This window comes from Mastigoproctus giganteus, chromosome 13 (genome assembly GCF_048544385.1).
Source record: "Mastigoproctus giganteus isolate SK-2022 chromosome 13, ASM4854438v1, whole genome shotgun sequence".
In the NCBI taxonomy this organism is placed as follows: Eukaryota; Metazoa; Arthropoda; class Arachnida; order Uropygi; family Thelyphonidae; genus Mastigoproctus; species Mastigoproctus giganteus.
In genome coordinates this window covers 109,748,342-109,771,227 of record NC_143587.1, presented here as the reverse complement: position 1 = coordinate 109,771,227, position 22,886 = coordinate 109,748,342, and the positions used below count along the sequence as shown (strand labels likewise).

At 38.2% G+C, this 22,886-nt stretch overlaps 1 protein-coding gene across 3 annotated transcripts in view; it reads left to right on the top strand.

Moving 5' to 3' along the window:
- The window catches only part of Ilp7 (Insulin-like peptide 7), a 180,092-nt gene that overhangs the window by 95,559 nt on the left and 61,647 nt on the right, over positions 1–22,886 (top strand). For 2 of the 3 annotated variants that reach the window (XM_090387574.1, XM_090387573.1), the window contains exon 2: positions 2,438–2,544. The gene's annotated coding sequence lies outside the window, so the exon portion shown is untranslated. Of the gene's footprint in view, positions 1–2,437; positions 2,545–12,611; positions 12,962–22,886 lie in introns of those variants that run through there. The other variant, XM_090387572.1, reaches the window with a different exon arrangement.

The following is a 22,886-nucleotide window of genomic DNA, read 5'->3' as shown; positions in this document are numbered from 1 at the left end:
CAAACTTTTTTTCAACTGCAAAAAAAAAAAAAAAAAAAAAAAAAACACCCATACTTTTATTAAATAATAATATTATAAGTACCATGTGCGTTGTTTATAGTATATGCAATATTTTATTTTGAGGCATTTTCGTAAGTTTTTAAACTCAAACCACTGCTTGAAAATGGATGAGGAAAAAAAAAAAAAAACGAAATAGACTATTATTTTAGAATTTTTAAGCTATAAGTTCAATATCATAAGGAAATAACGTTTAAACAATTAATGTATACAGTGCATTGGATTTCAGCCGCTTCATTAGATATGGTAATTATGATTTATAGTTAAAAAAAAAAAAAAAAAAAAACGAGCAAAAATCTACAACTTTTATGCGAAAACCCAGAGTCAAATCAAATTCTAAACTAAAAAACATTCCTCCCACCCCAATTCCACATCTTCAGCGTCTGGCTTGAACACCAGAAACAACTTCTTAGCGATTTAGTAACTGGAGAGTGACCATAGCACTCCATTTTTAATTAAAATCCCTTACTTCTTTTTTAATCAATAGATAGCTGGATAAGATCACGAAGGATACTTCAGGCAATGGAGTATCTTGTGTAACCTGCAGATAACGAAGTCGCATAGACCCCACCGTAGCCTAATGGTCAGGCGCGCGGGTGCCTTGAGTGACCGGGGTTCAAGCCCGTGACTGCTGAATACGGTGCTGTTTCTTGTATTCTTCTATCTTGTGAACTCCCCTGAGCGTTTGGTCGCCCCAGAGTATAAACAGAAAATTTATTTATTTATACATAACCATATTGTCGTGTGGAACATATTGTCACTATTTAATATTATTATCAATCTTTTTGAAGAGTTTTATTGTACTTATTATTTTTCTTTTTTTTTTTCTTTTCTTATACTTTGTTAATTTTCCATTGTTAATTTTGTTTGTTAGTTTTCCTTTTGTTAATTTTCTTGTTTAAGACTGCTAGATCTTATGCTTTTCTTCATTCTAGTTTCTTGATGTGTAGATAAAGTAAGCGAGATAATTTAAACAGTGCTCAAGAATTTCATGAGCGCTGTGTGTAAATTTTACTTAAACGGGAACTATTTGCATAATACCTAGTGATCAATTATCACCACCCCTCAACATTCGATTAGTCAATGTCATCGCTAGTCTACAAATAGCCGGAAGTAAGACTCACTTTTTACCATCAATAACTTTGGTGGCGACACTCCCTTCTTGACAAATCGTCTTGTAACCTGCTGCTTCATCAGGATGCAGTGGGCGTATCTTGGACATCGCCTACCCGAAGAGATGTTTTTGGTCATCTGTTGACTTGTCATTGTGAGCCACTATGGTTATTAGTTCCGTTGATGATCCTAAGTGTTTATGAAACTTTTCCCACTACCACATTTCTGAATTAACAAATTTCAAAGCATACTGCAGCAGTAAGAGTTGAAGTTCATAGCTAGTTGATGTTATTATTAAACTAGTAATGATAATGCTGTTACAAAGAATAAATCATATTCTTTGGGAGACATTGAACGTTTTCATCAACAGAAGTGTACACTCTTCAGTATTCCCAATGCAGCATCACCCTGCATGTGCGAACAGCTGTGAACATCAGAGAAAAGTTCCCCTAGACTTAAGTAGTAAAATCGAGGAAGGAATAATTTCAAGTTTCGTACAAGTTGGGTGTTTTGAACTTGCACCGAGGCAATTAAGACCGTGGGTTGTCAGTACATATATCATATCTGTAAATTTTGAGATTTATGTGTTCTGTGGTAGATTTTTTTTTTTTTTTCGGAACGGAAAGAAAGAATTTCCAAAAAATAAAAATCACGAAAACCTTGTTCGAGACTGACTAACTCGGCCACGACGTGAAAAGATCATAAAAATTTCTCCCCTTCTCTCCACGTATCCAAGGCTTTCCCACACTATATGCACTGTGCAGGTCGCACAAGTGTTTTCCAGTGTGACAATATATAGTATATATGCTGTTTATACTGGATGGCAGATTTAAGGTATGAATGACAGATGTGCAGTGTTTTTCAATAAACTGCTTAATTCTGTTTCGTAAATTTACAAATCCCTTGGCTCCTGCATCCAGTGGCGGATTAAGGATAGTTGGGCCCCCCCCCAAAAAAGTAATAATAAAAAAAAAGAATAAAAAATAAATAAAAGTTAGGTGGCAAATAAATGAAATTTTGTACTTTTGAATTTTTTGCTTAAATTTTCGCTTAAATTAATCAAGATTTTTATGATGTTTACTGAAAACATTAATCTATTTTAGAACACTATAGGAAAATGTCTCGGCTTAGGGGGCCCCCAAAGCCTGGTGTCCCTAAGCACGTGCCTCATTGCCTTAATGGGTAATCCGCCACTGCCTGCATATTCAAATAATAATGCGAATTTCATGCATACTTTCTTTTAATGTATTTGTTATTATGTATGTAGGTCATGTGGAATAATGAGGAATGAAGAAGAGAGACCAGTATATTCTGTTACCGTCAAAAAGAAAATTGGAGGTAGTCAAAATGCCTGGAATTCATCCAGCAGACAAGGTCAGAAAAAAGAATAAGTTTTACATTGAATGCATAAACAGATTTTCATTTTTAAAAATTTAAACTTTGTTATTTAACAATAATATATTTTTACGTATTTTTTAAATATATAAAATTGTTTCTTGTGGTCATACCACTGCATTCCGTTCACTCATTTTACTCAGCTAAACAAATATACCATACATCATCACCGTACATCATCGAGTTCTCATTGGTCAGTTGTTAAAAAAATACAGTGAACTTCTGCAACTGACCAATAAATTAAATGAAAACTAAATATACTGTTATACTACGTGAATGTATTTTAATATGTACAGTATTTAATTGAAATGTTACCACATCGATCTACATTTAAAATATTAGGAACGTTTCAAGGTTCTACTGAACTTCACTTGTGTGGGAAACAGAAATTACATAAAATTCTAAGTGCTTTCACGCCGACCGGGCTAGCCGAGTGGGTAAAGTACCTGCCCGGCAACCCAAAGGTCGCGGGTTCGATTCTCGCCTCGGGCTTGGATCAAAGTACTGCAAAAAAAAACCTTGGGAGGTGCAATATGGCCACAGAAGCCGATGCGCCAACAACTACCAAAAATCAAAAAAAGTGCTTTCACATAAGATATTGTTATATAAGCAATAGCAAGGAGTAAAAAATGAGTTTTTACATAATAATATTATGAAAGGGGAAAAAAAAAAAAACAGTCTTAAACCCAAAAAAATTTGACTGGTACCACTGTACGGTCACCGTAAATTATCATGTACTCTGTATAGTGCTTCAACCAGTACAGTCAAAGTAAATAAAAGAAAGCATGCTTTTTTATTGTTTATTTCAGTGGTTCTAATACATCCATATGCAGAGTGATTGTTCAAAATTTTAATTATGTGAGGTACAAATGATCTAGAAAAATGACTTTCGATTTAACCAACGTCAGCAGTAATGGAGACCACCTTCTTCCCTGTTCATCTTATCCGTAAAATCTAGGGTTTGCTGTATTTCTGTTAGCTTTTAAAAAATAATAGTATATATTTTATGAATAAATCTGGTTTTAAAGTCTCTTTTTTAGAGCAGATGTCACAAAAGCTCTGTCAAAATGACAAAATCATTGAAGCATTAAAATCTCTTACAAATGACATTTAAAGAGCAGAAATACGTGGAGAAGTCAACGATCTTTTATGACACTTGTCTTTTTTGAAACTGTTCTTGCTTGAAATCATTTACCAGAGAATATCAACAAAACTAATTTGTCACTTCAGAAACCTAACCTGGGACTTGAAACATTTGTGGAACTAATGACGTATCTGCAAGGTTGTAGAATTAGCAACGAGTCAATTTTAGAAAGGTTGAGAAACTGTTTAAAAATTGATTCGTTCCAAATGCTGAATACAAAAGTACTGATAAGCGTGCAAAAAAAAAAAAAAAAAAAAAAAAGCACCCAATTTTTTTGCTACTGATGGTTTTTGTGTTGAAGTGATACCAGTTCGTGAGAAATTCAATTTGGAAAGATTTCTGTCTATAATTGATAAACTGGCTGCCGAGTAGGAGAGGCGTAGAAGCGCCTGTATTATTAGTTCATGCGTTTTTCGGTGTCCTGACAGGTATTTTGGAAAATGCCTTCCAATAAAGTTCTGCAAGCATCGGATGCACTACAATAACAATACGAAACTTGCTTCGAGTTCTCCTCTTCTGTAGGTAGAGTACTTGCAAACTTTCTTGAAAAATACTGTGAAAGAACAGGACGATGAAGCATTCGATCACTGCAAGACTTTAGAAATTTTGGTTTGAAAAAAAAAAAAAAAAAAAAAAATCCCAACTCGAAACTACAATCCAAACACTGAAGCTACGTTTCACATTTACTTCGGCCTTGAAAGCATTATTATCTGATTTTACTTTGCACTGTTTTTTTATATAGTCACATCACACTTTTTCTAGCGATTCTCCAGATTTGATCCCAGTTTCGTAGTCGCTTTCTTGAAGGATGCAAAAAGGAGTGTACGGCCGTTATCACCTCATCATTCGACCCTAATTTCCTTCTAGACAAGTTGGTTTTTAGTTTAGAGCAGTGTTTCTCAACCTATTTTTTAATTATTGCCCCCTAAAGGGCTTTTTAGACTATTTTTTTTCCTAATCGCCCCATGAAATTTTAAACAAGAAAATACTTTTTACCTCTTTTTATTCAATGGGATTCCTCAGCCTGATGCTTCTTAGCTAAAAGTTCGATGTTTGGTATGATGTTAGTAAGTTTAATTCTAATGTCTCCTCTTGAACATATATCAATTCTGTTTCATTCCTTTGTTAATATTTTATTTACTGAACTAAAACTACTTTCAACCATATAAGATGTTGCTAAACAAAGCAGTACTTTGGCCATTTCAGACCACATTGTTGGTTAAAGAAGCTTAGTTGTTTTTTATCCACACAACTGTCATTCCACCCTTTTCGATTTTATGTTTGCATTCTTCATTACATATTAATTCAATGAGTTCTTCTTGAATTGCTTTACTAGCAGACCCGGCATCGCATCCAATTGGATCTAACATCCATGGCTTCACTTCAAAAAAAAAAAAAAAAAAATCTGAAAATCTATTTTTCATTTCACCTTTTAAAGAATACAAATGATCTGAAAAATTCTTAAGATCATTCTCTGTGAGAGATTCGTGCATACCATGAAATTGTTTTCTCATTAAATTGCTTTCAAATATTTCCAGTTTTTCAGTGAAGGCTTTTAATACGCGTTTACAGTCTATCATCGTAATTAATTTCCTTTGAAGTTGAAGTGATACTTCATTAAGTTTTCGAAAAATCCAAGCTATGTAGTATACGTTTGTTTTTGTGTTTGCTGATCTCCTTTCTAAATCTGTGTCTCCTTCGCTTTCTAAAAAACTAATTATCGTATCAAAAAGGTTTATAAATCTTGTTAGACAGTTTCCTTTAGAAAGCTCTCTGACTTCTGTATGAAAAAGAAGCCTTACATATTCTTCATTATCAACACGAAATTTTCTGAAAAGGCGATCGTATTTGCTATGTGACTTTATTTTATTGATGGTTTTAATAACATAACTGTATCTGAGAGAGAGAGATTGATAAAGGACTGGATGGACTAATATTTTTTGCAACCAGATGATGTCGGTGCACAATGCAGTGTATTGCAAGAACTTCGGGATATGTTTTCTTTAGGTGGGCTATAAAACCTTTGTTTTCCAACCATGGAGATAGCACCATCAGTGACTCAGGATACCAAAATTTCCAATGGTACTTGTTTTTCATCAAACGATGTTTTTACAGCAGCAAAAATGGATGCTCCAGTACAGTCAGTTTCTATAGATTTTATAAACAACATTTCTTCTTGCAATTTACAATCACCATCGAAATAACGAACGTATGCCATTAGAAGGGCCGTATTGTCAGTAATGGATTCATCAATCTAAATAGAAAATTTTCTCATTTGTAGTTTGTCAATTAGCTGCTCTTCAATGTTAACTGATATTTCATCGATTCGTCTTCGAATTGAATCGTTGCTCAATGGCAATGCTTTTAAAATACTGGAAGTATTTTAATGTATCACTGTTGAAATTAGTCTCTAATGTGGGTCGTATCACAGTCTCAGAAACTGTACGAGCACTACCAGTTTTTGCAATGATTTCTGCATTCTTATAAGACGCAGTCATTCCATCGTCATTTGTTTGTGTGTTCTTCTTAAATAAGGAAGTAACAGTATCACATTGCTCAAAATTCTGTTTTAAAATTTTCAAATATTCGATATGTTTACCAACTTTATCAGGATGTTTCACTTTTTAAGTGATCTAAAAGTCTTGATGGTTTCATAGACTCATTTGAAAAAGAACTATTACACATGCGACACATAGGCTGTCTTGAGTCGGATGAGTTTTCAATAAAACCATAAGCTAGATATTCGTCCAGATACTGTCAACACTTTCTTTACAGCAATTGATACAATTCATGATGGATTGAATAACTACTACAAAGAATTAAATTATGAAATATTTTTATTTAACCTTCATAGCTCATGTCACTCACAAAAGCACTGTGGATCAAGAATAAACAACTTCCATATGGAAACAATAAATCAATACTAATTGTCGCTTAGAAAGTAGAAACAATAAACTGAAACATTTCTTCATCCTATCCATGCCTCATATATTAACCAATGAAACAAAGAATAATTAAAAAAACCACACCCACCATGCCGCCACAAAGGTCGCAGCTGTCGGAAAGGCGCAAATGCCATGGATTGCGGAGACATTACCTCTAAAAGCACTTAGGTATTTAATGCCTATGAAAAGCAAAGGTGGTTTAATTAAATCACGCCCACTATCTTCCTTTTATCAAAAATTCTCAGTCACTCCTAATACAGGTCATCGAAAAAAGGTGTTGTCTGATTTCACGATAAAATAACAACGCAGATACATCAATCAATTGATTTATTTGTTAATATCCACAGGAATATCTCAAGTTTTACTTCATACCTTATTATGTTTCAGTATGAGCACCGTTCGTTGTTCGGCAAATATCCAAGCGGTAGGCGATCTCTGTCCATGTGCCCTCAATCATTTCCGGCCTAACGGTTGCGATTGCAGCTGTGATCCTCTCTCTTAAATGGTGCAGATCGTGAATCTTTTCTGCGTAGACGAAGTTATTTAGGTAGCCCCAATGGTGTCAGATCAGGACGTCATGGTGGCCAACGCTGACACGGACTGAGTGACTTCTTGGTGGCCACCTTACTGATACCGACTGAGGCGATGCACGTAGGAGTCATTCTGCGCACACTCATGGCTCAGCCATGGTCATTGTTGAGGTGTCAAATAAAACTTACCAAGTTGCCACACTGTTTGCTGCTACGATCACAGCAATCAACCAAATATTTCCCAAGATAATTAAAAGGGACATCATGGACACCTTTTCGATGACCCTGTACAATATACCTATATGTTAAAAATCGATTTTCTCAGGGGAAAAGAAAACCCAATGAGAGAAATTAAATATTAAGGGATAAGATGTCATCAGGTAGGGTTGAACTTTGGAGGACTACAAACCATTGTAATACCCATGATTTTTTGGCCCCCGTTCTGGTTTAGAGAATATGTGGAGATCAGATGGGGTTATATCTGGTGTACAATATACATATGTTTAGGTGGATCCACAATTCAGAGCTAGCTTGATGAATTGTAGCCATGGCAATAGCCGTTATGTGAACAGGTGGATTCTCCTGATGAAACAAAACACTTTTAATCAGTTTTCCTGGCTTTTTTGACTTAATTGTATCTCGTAATTTAGTTACTAAGTTAGCATAGTGTTTTCCGCTTATTTTTTGTCCCTTTGGAAGATAATCTATCATTATCCCTTTTGAATTCCAGAAGATAGATATCATTATCCCTTTTGAATTCCAGAAGATAGATAACGTGATCTCGCATGCCGATGGGAACTGGTTTGGCCTTCTTTGGAGGCGGTGAATCAGCATGCTCCTGTTTTGACTGCTACCAACCAGGGTCTGGTTGATGAAACCATGTCTCATCTATAATTACATATCTAGCGAGTAATTTTTCAGGATCTCCTTGATAACGAACAAAACGTTACTTTGAAAATTTGAGTCAAAGCTGTTTCTTGTTGGGTATCAAATGGCTAGTATCCCACCGTGAAGAAACCTTTCTCAAATCTAATTAATTTGACAGAACATTTTTCATCCGTTCAGTTGAGATGCCTATAAAAAAAGTAAAGTGCAGCCATTATCAACCCACTGCAGGATGGAAGCCTCCTCAACAATTCATGCTGAGGGAAATGGACCATAATCTGCCACGCTGGTCCAGTGCGGGTTGGCAGATCGACCATATTCAGCAGTCAGGGGCTTGAACCCCCGTCTACTCAAAGAGCGTGTGCTACTGCACTCCCGCTCCTGACCACTTGACTACGGAGACCGTCGAGATGCCTATACTCTATTATTTCTCTAACAGTTACTCTGTTGGCTGGTATCAATTGATTGAGATCCACTGTGCTGTTCATCTTCGATGCTGGTTCTACCACGTTTAAACTCAGCCCCTCAATTTTTGACGGCTACATATGATAGGACCGATTCTCCTAATGTCTTTTTTTTATTTTTATTTTATGAAATCCCCAAACACGAGAGGTATTAGAACCTATAGTATTTAGTACCGTGCCTGAGTGGGAGGTTGAGAAGACGAAAGAAGATATTTGACATTATACTTGAACTTCTGTAGACTGTAATTTTCAGGAAATACATATGAAGGAAGGTTCTTCCAGAAAACGGCAGTTGAATGAATAAACGAAGAAGATGAAAAGTTGTTCTGTGAGTTTGAAGTTGGACAGTAAATGGATGTTGACTGGTGGCGGCACGTGTTCGGACTGTTTTGAAAGAGAGAGCGGGAATTATAGAAATCAATTCAGAAGAACAGTGCCCATGGAAGTATCTATAGAAAAGGCATGTAGCAGAAACAGAAAGTTAATGAGACAGTGTGGAGAGACTGTCAGAGATGAGTCATTAATTAATCTAACTGTCCTCTTCTGAATGGAATCTAGAAGCCTGAGAGAGGCTTTGGGGGCACAGCCCCAGATGTGCGAACAATATTCCATGGTAGGGCGGATTGCGATTTGTACAGAGTGAGCAGTTGTTTGGAAAAGTAACGCCGAGAGCGAAAGAGAAAGCCAAATTTTTTAGATGCAGAGGAAGCAATATTTGTAATGTGCTTGTGTCAAGAGAGATTAGAAGTCAGGGTAATCCCCAAAATAGATATATCATCTTGCCTAGAAATCGGCGTGTCACCAAAGATACGCATAGGAGCAGAAGAATCCTTTTTGCGAGATATAAGACTATACAGGACTGGATCTTAGAAGGATTGAAATCGACTAAGTTGTCTTTACCCCACTGGAGAATTACCTGTAGATCAGCATTTAAGGAACTGGTAGCGGATATTCGAACAGTTGAAGCTGATTGAGCAGGACAAGGTTTCTCAAACTCGAAAGTGAAATGCAATGTGCTATCATCAGCAAAACTATCGATAGGATTTCCGGTCAATGGAAGAAAGTCATTAATATACCATTGGATTGGGGAAAGAACTGTACCTTGGGGGACACTAGCATTAGTGGAGAAGTTAGAAGACAGAGAGCCATCTACCATCACCCTCAGTGAGTGGCCAGAGAGAAAACTGGATAACCAATTACAAAAAACAGTTGACAAACCATAAGATGGAAGCTTGTTTAGAAGACCTTTATGCCAAACACGATCGAAAGCCTTTGAGATGTCAAGAGCAACTGTTTGTGTTTCACCAAACTTTTCCATTGAATTTGTCCATAAATGGGTAACATAAGACAGAATGATCGGAAGGTTTCTAGATAGTTTAAGAGTTGGCGGTTAATTGATTTCTCCATTACTTTAGAAAGAGAAGAAGTAATTGCAATGGGACGATAATTGGATGGGAGGGATTTGTCACCCTTTTTTAGGAACTGGTTGGATATGAGCAAATTTCCAAGCAGAAGGAAAAACACCTTTGGAATAAGAAAGTGAAAAAAAGGCGGCAAAGAACAGGAGTGAGTCCAGAACCACAGGTTTTGAGAACAAATACCATCAGGACCTGAAGCTTTCTTAGCATCAAGATTTATTAAAATCCTTCTGACATCATTTTGACGGAAGACACAGGAGGCATGGAATGGAACGTGCTGGGAACGGTTGAAGTTGTTACCGTGTCTTCAAGAATATCTTTCCTCGATAACTCCTTTTTTTTTGTAAAGATATGTCATTATGGCTTATTAATTAGTTTTTCTGCTTATGCAGGCTGGTACTTGAAGATGACCTTCAGTGACCTAAAAAATGTAAGTTATGAACTTTGCATGCATTAATATAAAGGTTCAAATTATTGAAAAAAATATGTGTACCAATCAAAAATACATCTTCGTAATGTGAGAGACTAGAAACTTATGAAACAGCTCTCGTAACGGGAAAAGAACATTTTCTAACTGAAACTGGTGTTTATCGAAAGTGAACTTGAAACAATTGATCTTTAATGACATTATAAAGGACTTCATTTCAAAGAAGCACAGAAAGATAAATTTATGAAAGTAAGAATAATTTATTATCTTATAAATCAATGATTTATATGATAAATTATTTATCATATAAATCGTTTATAAATAAATAAATGAGTAAGACATTCATTATCTTATGATAAATGTGCTACTCGCTAGTTCCTCAATATACACTGAGTGCCCGCTGAATTATGACTACCGACCTAATACGTAGGTCGGTATTTATAGGTCAAAAGGACCTATGACTACCGACATATGTAGGTCCTTTTGTCCTCAGTACAGCAGCTATCCGAAGTGGCATTGATTCAACAAGATGTCGGAAGCGTTCCGGAGTTATGGCCAGCCAAGCTCTGTGTAATGCGGGTATGGAGGTATGGAGGTGATTGGTGTATCCAGACGCCTGATATGCCTTTCCATAGTGTCCAATTGATATCGAGGGAGTTCGGAGGCCAATCGATATGCTGGAAGTCAGAACTGTGTTCCTCAAACCATTCCTGCACATCAAGTGCCCGATGACCCGGCGCATTGTCATCTCGGATGACACCATCGCTATTCGGGAAAAAGTGTAACATAGCGGGGTGTACACAGTCAGCAAGCAGTTGACGAAAGCAGAGACCAGTGATACGTTGTTCCACATGCACCAGGGGTACAAATTTCTGCCAGTGAAACATGCTCTACACCATACAAACGCCTCCACCGGCCTGCACTTTTGATACCATGCATGATGGATGAAGAGCTTCATGTTGTTGACTCCAAATCCGTACACGACTATACACGGTGTGGAGTAAATAACGTGTCTTATCCGACCAGCACACCTTCTTCCACTCTTCTAACGTCCAACTTGCATGCTCTTTGCACCAGGCGAGTCTTTTACGCCGATGAATCTTGGTTAGGAGAGAATGCTGCAGGGGTCGTCTGCTGGTATAGCCCATACATGCGAGCGTGCGACGCATAGTCATGACAGATATTGGCCCCATGTTGTATTGGGTAGTCAACTCTTCAACAGTGCTGCGCCTGTACTAGTCGTCGGACCCGGCGCTCACCTATAACATCAATCTTTCTCTGACCTTTGTAGTTTTGCCGTTGGATCGTTGTTTGACCATTTTGACGCCAGTCCTGGTAAACTTTAACAACGGCGGCTCTCGAACACCCCACCAGTTCAACCTTTTGGGAAATCGAGGCACCAGCTAGTCAAACACCCACAATCTGTCCTTTCTCAAAGTCCGATAAATCCTTTTATCCATCGTACTCGGAATTTTACTGCCTACTGAACCACTGACACCTTTATCTATGCTACTTAGATCAACGGATCGTCCTGAACGCTTTTCAGTTTTATATTCATTGTAACTAATTTTATTATTGATCCCAAAGTGCTCGTGAAGTCCCAAAGTTTGTCCTAAGCTTTTTACCGAAAGACCACCAGTCCGAATTATAAATCACCCTGTATATCAGATGATTTAAAAACATTTACAGTAACTTTGAAAACCCATATATTTCTCTTGATACCGAATTCGATGTTGTTGTTTGTTATTTGGTTTTAGGAGTATTAGCAACTAAGGCCATATTGCTCCGGGGATATGCGGTGGTCATTCCCTGACCTTTCCGCATCCTCCGTATTTGGTGGTCACGGGCTCGAACTCGGTGTAATCAAGAAGCGCGTGCTACGCACTGCTGCTCTTGCCCACCTGGCTACGGAGGCACTCCGAATTCGATGAGCATTCTGGATGAGCATCGTCACTGTAGCAGAAAGAACAATAACAATATTTAAACCAAACTAAAAATATTCTTCCCAGCGTTACCTACTGCGAGAATATAAAGAAAAAGCAATATCAAATGAAGTAGCGCAGCGAGGTGGCAATCACTGTCATAATCTTGTCATTGCCTTATACCTCCCCTCGCTCCAGCCTTTTTCTATTTAAAATGTTTTGTTGATCGCTTCCAGTAACAGCCAATAAAGACAGAATGTGTGACACGTGTGCGTCACACTCACTCCTCTGCTCTCTGGCGTCACAGTAGCACCTGTTGTATAAGAACAGGTGAGTTGTGAGGGGTTGCGACTCTCTTTCAGCAGCTTGATCTTCATTATCGCATCCTTTATAAATTTGCGGTATGTCCCACTCATCGATCTGAAGTCCCCATTCTTTGTCTCTTTCCCGTCACAGAAACTAAGAGAGCATCAGCAGAGACACAGAAATCGCAGTAGATTATCTCTGCAGATAAGCATACCACTTTATATAAAGCTATAGTCATGGGATCCCACAGAAACAATTCGACATAAGGTGCTAAGTTTACTTTTCGTTATACCCTCTTTCTAGAAAAATTTTACTGAGGTCCATCCAGCAAGGTGCACCCTATCTTCGCCTTCAGGTAAGTGTTAAACTTACTCTGCATGTTTATTTCGGAAACTGCGGTTCAGACATATCTCAACTTTAATTATTCCACTGCGTGCTAATGGGATTGAATAAATTTTCTTAAATAAAGGGAAGTTATTAATTATTATTATTGTGACTTTTTATCTTTATGGGATTTTTTTTAACCCTTGACGGGTACCGGTATCAAGTGTATGGAGTGGTTGATTGCGTCCGGTTACTGTTGTTATTATTACTGTTGGTCAAGGAACTCTCTGACTGCCCTACAAGTATTCAGGATGGCGGCTTTCTGGAGTTCCACGTAAGTAGTAATAGCAGTAGTAATAATAATAATTATTATTATTCCACTTCTTTCATGTACGTGCTTTATATCAGTCAGATCACTTAAATGGTGGTAAGTGATGGGTCATATAATAAACTTAATATTTATTTTTTATTGGATTTTCCTGGAGCTCTGAGGAGCTCTGAGGACAGAATCATAGATTTCTTAGAAAACAAAATCAATTTTTTCGAAATCTTAATTATTTTAAAGACATCTCAGCTAATTTTAACTCAAAAGATAGTGCGTAATCGATTTCCGTTTGAACTTCGCAGTGATATAGATTTAAAATGTCTCGTTGGATATTTCAAATGTCCTTTTAAAGCTTTTGATGAATTTTGCTGAGGAATTTTTTCATTCTGACTTTAAAAAAAAAAAAAAATCTTTTACATAAAGGTTAAAAAATAATTATTATAGCGCCATAAGCATTCGCAAGGTTTTTCCAAGTACGCAAATAGCACGTATTTCTATATATAATCTTTATTGTACACAAGGGTGATGTACCCTTCACAGTAGCAATTCCAGGGTTTTTACATTGGTTGGTGGAAAATGCTCTTGGGAGATGGAGTCCACATCAAGAATTCGGGTTCATCCCTCAGAACTAAATACAAACTAGGTTTTAGAAATTATTCCACCAAGGATCTCTCTCTCTCTCTCTCTCTCTCTCTCTCTCTCTCTGGTATTTCTAATCCTTCGCAAATTTGTACGGATTGCCGTCAATCTCTTGGATGGTGGTGACCATTTGCCTGGGCACAAAAACGATCACAAATGACTAGTCTATTAGGTTGCGCTGTAAGTGTGGGAGCTGACCTCAGTCCGGTTGAGGGATTCTCCAGTCATACAGTTCCCAGATGTTCAACTCCGAAATCATTCCGATAGTAATTTTGACAGTTAGGACAAGGCGTCTTTCCATTATTAGGGATGGCAGTCGGGAAAAGTTTAATGAGGTCGCCATCGCAGTTGTTCTTTGCGGAGATGACCAACGATGTTTGTGCTTAATCCAACGAAGCAGCTGGTATTCAGCTGAGTACAAGTGGTTGATGTTGATGGGGGCTGCGACGCTCAAATTTCCGAGTCATATAATACACTGGTGTGCAAAACTTAAGGACCAGTCAGGGTTTCATCTGTAGCTTCTCATAGGAATGGCCTGGATATGGGACAAGCATACCAAAGGAACCTCGTGAGGTACAGAAATGATGAAGGAAACAACAACGACACAACAACTGAAACAAAACGATACAGAGGGACTTTATTCAAAAATGGCAACGTAGCACTGGCTGCCATGATACATATGCATCACTGCCAAAGATGGAACAAAGGGAACAGGTGGTCCTCAGTAGGAGATATGGCTACCCCTAATGTCGATGCAGACTTTACACCGCATGTCCATACTTAGAACAACATTGTTGATAAGTTCTTGCGGTAACATCGTCCATTTCTCTGTCAACGCCATCTTCAGCTGGTGAACATTTTCTGGTGGATGTGGACATGCCGGGAAGGATTATCTCATTACAGTAGCATGTACCGGTTACAGTACCGCCTTCCAATATCTGGAGTTGTGTACGTCCATCCAAGATAACACCTCGACCGCCATATCGATCCCTTTCAGTGATGTTTGCGGGGTGATACCGTGTGCCAACCTCTCACCAGATTAGCTGACGTCCAGAATTGCTGCTGAGACTGAATCTACTCTCATCAGTAAAGAGTACCTTACCCCATTGCGCTGCTGTCCAGTCCTTGTGTTCGATGCACCACTGTAAACAGTGTCTCTGATGGGCAGGTGTTAAAGGGACACAGCGTATACTAGCCGTCGGGCAAACAGTCCATCTTTGTGGAATCGCCTGGCCACGGTAAACCGCGATATCCTATGTCCTGTACTCCTGTGCAATGGTTTGCAATGGATCCCGCTGTCTGGTATCGGTCCCTCTTGGCCTGTAGGAGTATATAGCGGTCATCATTGGGCGTTGTTTTTCGTGGACGACCACCACTTCCTTTGAACAGCTGTACCTGTCGTTCTGAAGGCCGACTACGCACGTGAGACCATGCTATGGGCGATACCGAACTCTGCAGCCACACTCCTCGCACTTCGACCTTTCCAATTATTCGACCCCTGATAAAGTCATCCAAATATTGTCTACTGGCCATTTTGTTGTCTGTAGCACTGTATGAAACCAATCGAACGCTGCTGTAAAAATCGTGCTCACCATTCGGTAATTTGCACATAACTGCTGAACTGCTGCTTTTATCTGTTTATGTGAGTCCTCTCATCACGATTCAAATATTTGCATGTGCACCAGGCAAATCGCCACACGCTATTTCGTTTGATTTTGTGGTGTAACCTTTAGAAATAGTGTTGATCCTTAAGTTTTGCACACCAGTGTCCGACAGAGTATACAAACGTGTATATGTAGCAGCGAGTCACATCCAATTAAACCTAGACTGCAATATAATACTGCAATATAAGACGTAGCAGTTATTTATATCGTTGAAACCATAATATAACTTGTTTGGAGTAAGACCCCCTTGCTGTTGTTACAATATACTTCTTAGACCGACGACCCTCAAAACTTACATAACCGTTATTCCCTTATGTCTCTTTAGAGGAGCCCTAAATCTTTCACTAATCAGTGAGTTGGAGACTTGCAAAAATCCTAGGAAGAATAAAGTAAATTATTTATTTTTGTATTTGTATTATTCAATTTTACTGTTCCACTGGAAATATAATAACTGCTGCAAAAGACACATTACAGTAAACCTTTGATTTACTGGATTAAGGGCAGCATCCATAGTTTTTTCTTCTGTACGGGATCCAGTGACGTAATTGCCTCATTATGATGGTATTTCCCATCATTTAAAACATTTTCATTGAAACAAAGCAAATTTAAATCATGGGTAATGAAGAGGCTGGTCTTGATTTCATTTATCAATACGGTATAAGATAATCAGATATAAAAACCAAAATGTATGAAGAATTTTTGTTTTCATTTATAATCATTGCACTACATTCTTGAAATATACCTAAATTGTGTTTACAGTTTCTGCTGTTATGAGGAAATTTTTCTAAGCAAAATCAAACTCATGCCTTGTGCCCTTTATAGGATTCACATCTTAGAGAGTGCAAGAGGGCCAGAACTTTCCTCATCGTCATCCATCAGTCTGCCGAACGTGTGAGACATCTGTAGGGTGTCCTCTGAAACTCTAGCGAGGGTACTTGAAAGCCCTTCAATCTTTAAATAAGTTTTTGTGAGAGTTTCCGCTGTTACTGTGCCACAAAAGTAAAATTTCAGGGTCTTCTACTCTAAGCAATAAGTAAAACAATAACATTAAATTTTTTTTTTATTTTACAGTACAGCACTTTTTTTCATAACATTCTAACAACTTCAGAGAAGATGTGTATTTCTTTCGAATTTGATGGACAATCTGATTTAGAGTATAGACTTTACCCCATATAGTCCGTTAAATCTAGGTTTTGCTGTGCTGTAGACCTTCAATGCTTTATGGAAAAAAATAATAAAAGGTAATTATTTATATATAGTCAAAGCTGGTTTGCAAAAGACTGAACGAGCCTAGTCATCGATGCACAAGCCTCCATTAAGTTCTGACCATCATCTATTAACTGTCCGTGTTTCCCTATAAAAATTATTACGAACCTAGGTATCGATAGGCTACAAGACTCTTTCTTGGCATAACTATGATCTTGTCCTCGTCGTATTTTTTTTTTTGTCCACCGGATAGTCGGATTGGATTATTTAAGGGCAAATGCCGAAGCACCATTAGGAGAGGTCAATATATTATATGTTTGAATTGTGTGCCCGATTTGTGTGTGTGTGTGTGTGTGTGTGTGTGTGTGTGTGTGTGTGTGTGTGTGTGTGTGTGTGTGTGTGTGTGTGTGTGTGTGTGTGTGTGTGTGGAAGAATAATCCTACACTTCTGGTTGAAATGATTTGACTATAGCTCGGGGTGAAAAAGTCTTTATCTGCAAGTTTGTCTGCAACGAAGTTGAACCTCAGACCTGTTCTGAATGGGTATTTGGGTGGCGCATCCTCATGCTGAACGGAGGTCGGTTTAATGACAACAGGGATGTTATTAAACGCGTTATTTATTTTTATGTCAATTAATAATTGATGGGCAAACGGAAACCAGTGAATTGCATATTCTGCTTCCCACTGAGCTAAGAGGCTGATCACTCAACGCTGGAAACACAACCTAACACTGCACTAAGCGAATATAACCACCATTTCACTGATCGGCTTTGATAGGTACAGTATCTTCACATACATACAGCAAGATTGCAGTACTATACTGAAAATTGGTTTCTCTGTAAAGAATGCCTTAATAGGGAAGCACGCGTTGCTATAAGAAATTGAGTCTTGAAAGTTTGCTTTCGAAAACTCAAAGTAAAACGGAAATATAGCTGCCGATAAAGATGACATTCTGATAAAGATTAACAAATTCTAGTTTTGAGAAGTGAACAACAATGTATATTTGTGGAAAATATACATATGTAATAAATTGTAAATATATTAGTATTAATTCATGTCAGCGAATTAATACTAATATGAATTGATCTATTGATACATTTATTTAAAAATTATATATTTATTTAAATTTATAATTTTGATATATAAAATGTATAAATTAATTATAATTTACTGTGTCTTTCTTGCCTTTTCTTAATTGCTGATGTACTCTTAGAAGATTTAGCGATATATTTTCTATTTTGAATTAAATGTTTTCGTCTCAATTAACCATAACAGCATAAACTTTTTTTATGAAATTGATTGAAACTTTTTTTTTTTCTCTGAAATAAGAAGGTGACTGACTAGTCAAGATCAACGTGACCAGTCACCGGCATCAACTTGTCGCGCGCAGTCCGTGGTTTAGTCCAATGTGGTAACTATGATAAGAAACAAAAAAAATCAAACAAATGACACCTGTGTTTCAGTCAGCTTATATTTTGAAAGATCACAGTGATATTTATGTGTTCCCCATTTGGACAATGCAGTAGCACGGATTTCAGTTCTGTCATTCTCGTAAGCCGAGGGTAATTCAGTTATCTGCCAAGTTAAGGCATCTACACTATATTTCTTATCCTAGGTGACAGGCATATAGCTAACAGTCTTATTCGCTGTTTCATTTAGAGACAAATTCTTCAGAGCCACTATTTGCAGCATCCGAATGATGTAGAAAAATATGATGTAGAAAAAAATGGCTTAGAATGCCCTTTTACAAAACTTCGTATGTAAGGCAAAGGAACCTGATGATTGAGGTATATAAGGCCCCGAAAGAGTTGTGGCGAATTTGTGTAAATGTCAAAAAAAAAGCGAGAAGTTGCATAGATACAACAGAATATTTTTATCAATTGGTAATTCGGATATAGATATAAAAACAATTTGTATGCATCCGTAGCAGTAGAGGGAGAGAAGATTTGGAGTTAATCCCTAGCGCAGTGGAAGTGATCATTCCATGACGAGAACGACTAACTTGTGTGGCCATACGACTTCCTTATATACAGACCTGAGAAGCTTATCCGGGAAGGTCCATTGGAATATGAAGGCAGGAGTGTCCGGATAGTGGGACTTACATCCATATTTTATAGTACAGGCAAGCAAAAATACGCTACCTTATGAAAGGTTGTTATTTTTTTAGGTGCATCAGCAACTCTGACTATATTGCGCCAGTGTGTATTACAAGGGATGGCCAAAACGTTCTGAGAACGGAATATCCCTAGTCAATATATTTTCTTTCTTTCTAGTCAATATATTCTATTTATTTTCAAACCAGGCTTCCATAGCTGCTTTTGACTCTTCATTATGTTTAAAATGAGTTCCACAAAGGTCAGACTTGAAGCGTCGGAACAAATAATATCAACTTGGGGCCAGATCTGAACTATATGGTTGGGGGAGGGGTGTTTAATTGTTCAAATCCATATTCATGCATTTCATCCTATGCAACCCGAGCTTTGCGCGCGGAAAGTAAAACCCGATGAACCAACTTTTCTTGTTTTTTTTTGCCGAATTGCAGCTTTTAATTTTGGCACAAGCCAGACATAATTTACCCCTTGCTACTGTGGTTTAGGTGCGAGGTAATCAATTAAAAACAATCCTTTTGTATCTCTGAAAATTAAGGCCAACTCTACTTTTCCCATCTGATGGTTGGATTCGAAACTTTTTTTCGGGGTTAGAGATTCCCTGTGCTTCCACAGTATGCATTCTGATTTGGACTCAGGATCATAAAAATGTAGCTAAGGTTCATCACCGATCGCCAAAAATCTATCTAAATTAGCAAGAATTAATTTTAAGTTCTCTTTTGATGACTTCACCCTTTGTTTCTCATGAAGAAAGGTTTCTGGGAACCCAACTGCTCATATTATTATTGAAATGCTTCCATGGGAAACGTTCAGTACTTTTTCGAGTTCACACAATAAATTCTTCTGAAAATGTTTTCCTCAACGACGGCAATTGTTTCAGAATTAATTCTAGCAATTAATTCTAGGTCCAGGATGATCCAAGGTCATCCTGGACCTATGTTGTGCCATTGAGTGCTGAGTTGTACCATTGAGTGCAAGTGTCTGCCATTGAGTGCTGAGTTGTACCATTGAGTGCAAGTGTCTGCCATTGAGTGCTGAGTTGTACCATTGAGTGCTGAGTTGTACCATTGAGTGCAAGTGTCTGCCATTGAGTGCTGAGTTGTACCATTGAGTGCAAGTGTCTGCCGTTCAGTGCAGATGGTCTGCGAGACAGGCGGAATTACTTTACAAGTACAGGTCGCTGTTGAAAAAAAGCCGCGAATTAGGGTTGAATTTGAAAGTGTCTGCAATTCTGCCCAGACACGATAGGAGGGAGTATATGATGAGAGTCTTGTCGATCAATTCGGTCCTGGAGAGATTGTGCAAGGCTCAAGGGGTAGAATTTTTCTCAGCCTGGTCTGTTAACAGGAGAGACTGCTTCTACAGCGATGGGATACACTTAAATAGAAAGGGTGCAAGAATATTTGCCGACTCTATCGAGGCAGTGTTAGGTGAATCGGAAAACTGCTAGCTTGGGGGGGGATACACGGAAGAATAGATTAACAGTAGCCGCTGGCAGAGGTGAAAGTGATTCTTGCACTGCTTCTATTGGAATGAGCAGCAGCCTGGAAACAAGATGCAGGGGATTTCGGAGACTGCTGGGAGTCATTGCGGTACAAGTGAACACATGGGCTGTGTTAGGGTAGAGAAGAATAGGAACAGGTGCATGTATGCTTGCGTGTACACCAATGCTAGGAGTTTGGTAAATAAATTTGATGAATTTGAGGTGTTGGTCAAAACATCAAAGGCAGATTTTGTTAGGATATCAGAGGCGTGGTGTCACACAGATATAAGGAATGCAGAAATGGAATTTGGGGAGTACAATGTATACAGGAATGATAGACAGGATAGGAAGGCAGGAGGGGTTATGCTATTAGTTAAGAAACATAAAATCCAAGTAAGTACAGCAAGTCGACATGGATGGACAGTGCAGTGTGGAGTGAGTTTGGCGTGACATAAGCACTGGGAAATCAAAATTGAGAGTAGGAGTGTGTTATAGGCCTAAAGACTCTGATAAGTATAATAAACAACTGTACAGGAAAATAGAGTGGCCCAGTAAATCAGAGAGACTTATAATGTAGGATTTTAATTTCCCAGATATTGACTGGAATTTGTGGGTTGGCACTTCCACACTAGCAAGGCTTTTGTAGTTTTATTGGATGATTGTTTTCTATAGCAGCATGCTCGGGAGGCAACTAGAGGGAGTAATACTCTTGATCTGATTATCAGTAGTGATTCTTCATGCATTAAGAATCTGAAGATAAAGAAACCACTAGGTGGCAGTGATCACAGTGTGATGAAGAGGGATTTACTCAAAGAGGTAACTACCATCAGGGGTAAAGGAAAGGGTTTTTTCTTTCGTAAAGGTGACTACGGTGGTCTGAGACCGTATTTAAATTCTATACGGTGGGACTAACTGATGATATTACCAACAGCAAATTCAAAATGGGAAGCATTCAAAGAATTGATCTTGGAAGCTACTAGGCTTTTCATACCAACTAAGAAATATTGTTCAAGGTTTAGGCCTAAATGGATGTAATATGAACTAATCAGATATGTGGCAGAGAAGAAAAATGCATGGGATACACATAAATTAATGGGTGACACGGAAGCCTATGATAGATATAAGCTGGTCTGTAACCAACTCACAAAGGAGGTTAGGCAGGCAAAGGCAGATTACGAGAAATCTTTGGCAAAGGATGCGAAGAAGAACAGCAAAGAGTTTTTTACTTATGTAAACTCGAGAAGGAAGCGGTTCAACTGTTGATGATCCTGCTCAGGTAGCTAACAAACTAAATGAGTATTTTGCATCTACATTCACACAAGAGGAGTTATTCAGAGAGGGGAATGCCAGAGGTGAATTGCTGGCAGTGAGCTAGATGATTTTGTAATAACTGAGAGCAAAGTGGAGGCGAAATTGTTAAAGATAAACATAATAAAGGCATCTGGGATGGATGGGATCTATCCAGTTATATTAAAGGAGGCAGCAAAGGAAGTAAACAAACCTTTAACCATAATTATGAGAGCTTCTTTGGACTCACGGGAGGTACCCATGGACTGGAGATGTGCAAAATGTGACCCCAATTCACAAAGGAGGATCAAAGGGCGACACTAGTAATTACAGACCTGTTACTAACTTCTGTACCAGTGAAATTAATGGAGGCACTGGTTAAAGAAGCACTGCAGGATCATCTAGACAAGACTTCAGTTATAGCTCGGATACAGCATGGTTTTGTTAAGGGGAAGTCTTGTCTGACCAATTTGATTGGGTACTATGATGTGGTCACAAAGAACTGGATGCAGGGAATAACTTTGATACCATCTATTTGGATCTTAGGAAAGCTTTTGATATTGTTCACTTGGAAGACTACTGTAAAGATTGGAGCAGTATGGCTTTAACGGCAAAATGCTGCTAAGGATAAAGGGATGGTTGAGTGGAAGAAGACAGAGAGTGGTAATCAATGGACAATGCTCTTCGTGGACTAATGTTGTTAGTGGAGTTCCTCAGGGTTCAATTTTGGGTCGATTGTTTTGTATATTTATTAATGATACTGATGATGGTATATCAGGCTTAATGTCCAAGTTTGCAGACGATACGAAAGTTGGCAGGGTTGTTAATGACACTAATGACAGTACGCTGCTGCAACAGGATCTAGAAAAGTTGAGCAGGTGGGCTCAGAGGTGGCAACTGAAGTTTAACATTGATAAATGCAAAATATTGCACATGAGAAGCATTAATCCCAGAGTAACGTATGGTACTACACTGACAGTGGTAGAGAATGAAAAGGACTTGGGGGTAATTGTGCAGGCAGATATGAAGTTTTCTGAGCAGTGCAGACGGTTTGCAAGAGTAGCTCATGGTGTCTTGTCAATGATATATAGGAATTTTGCTTGCAGGGATAAGGAGGTGATTATCCCCTTGTATAAAGTAATGGTTAGGCCACACCTTGAGTACTGTACAGTGCTGGAGGCCTCATTTTAAGACGGATGTAGAGCTGCTGGAACGAGTAAAAATAAGGGCAACAAGATTAGTGAA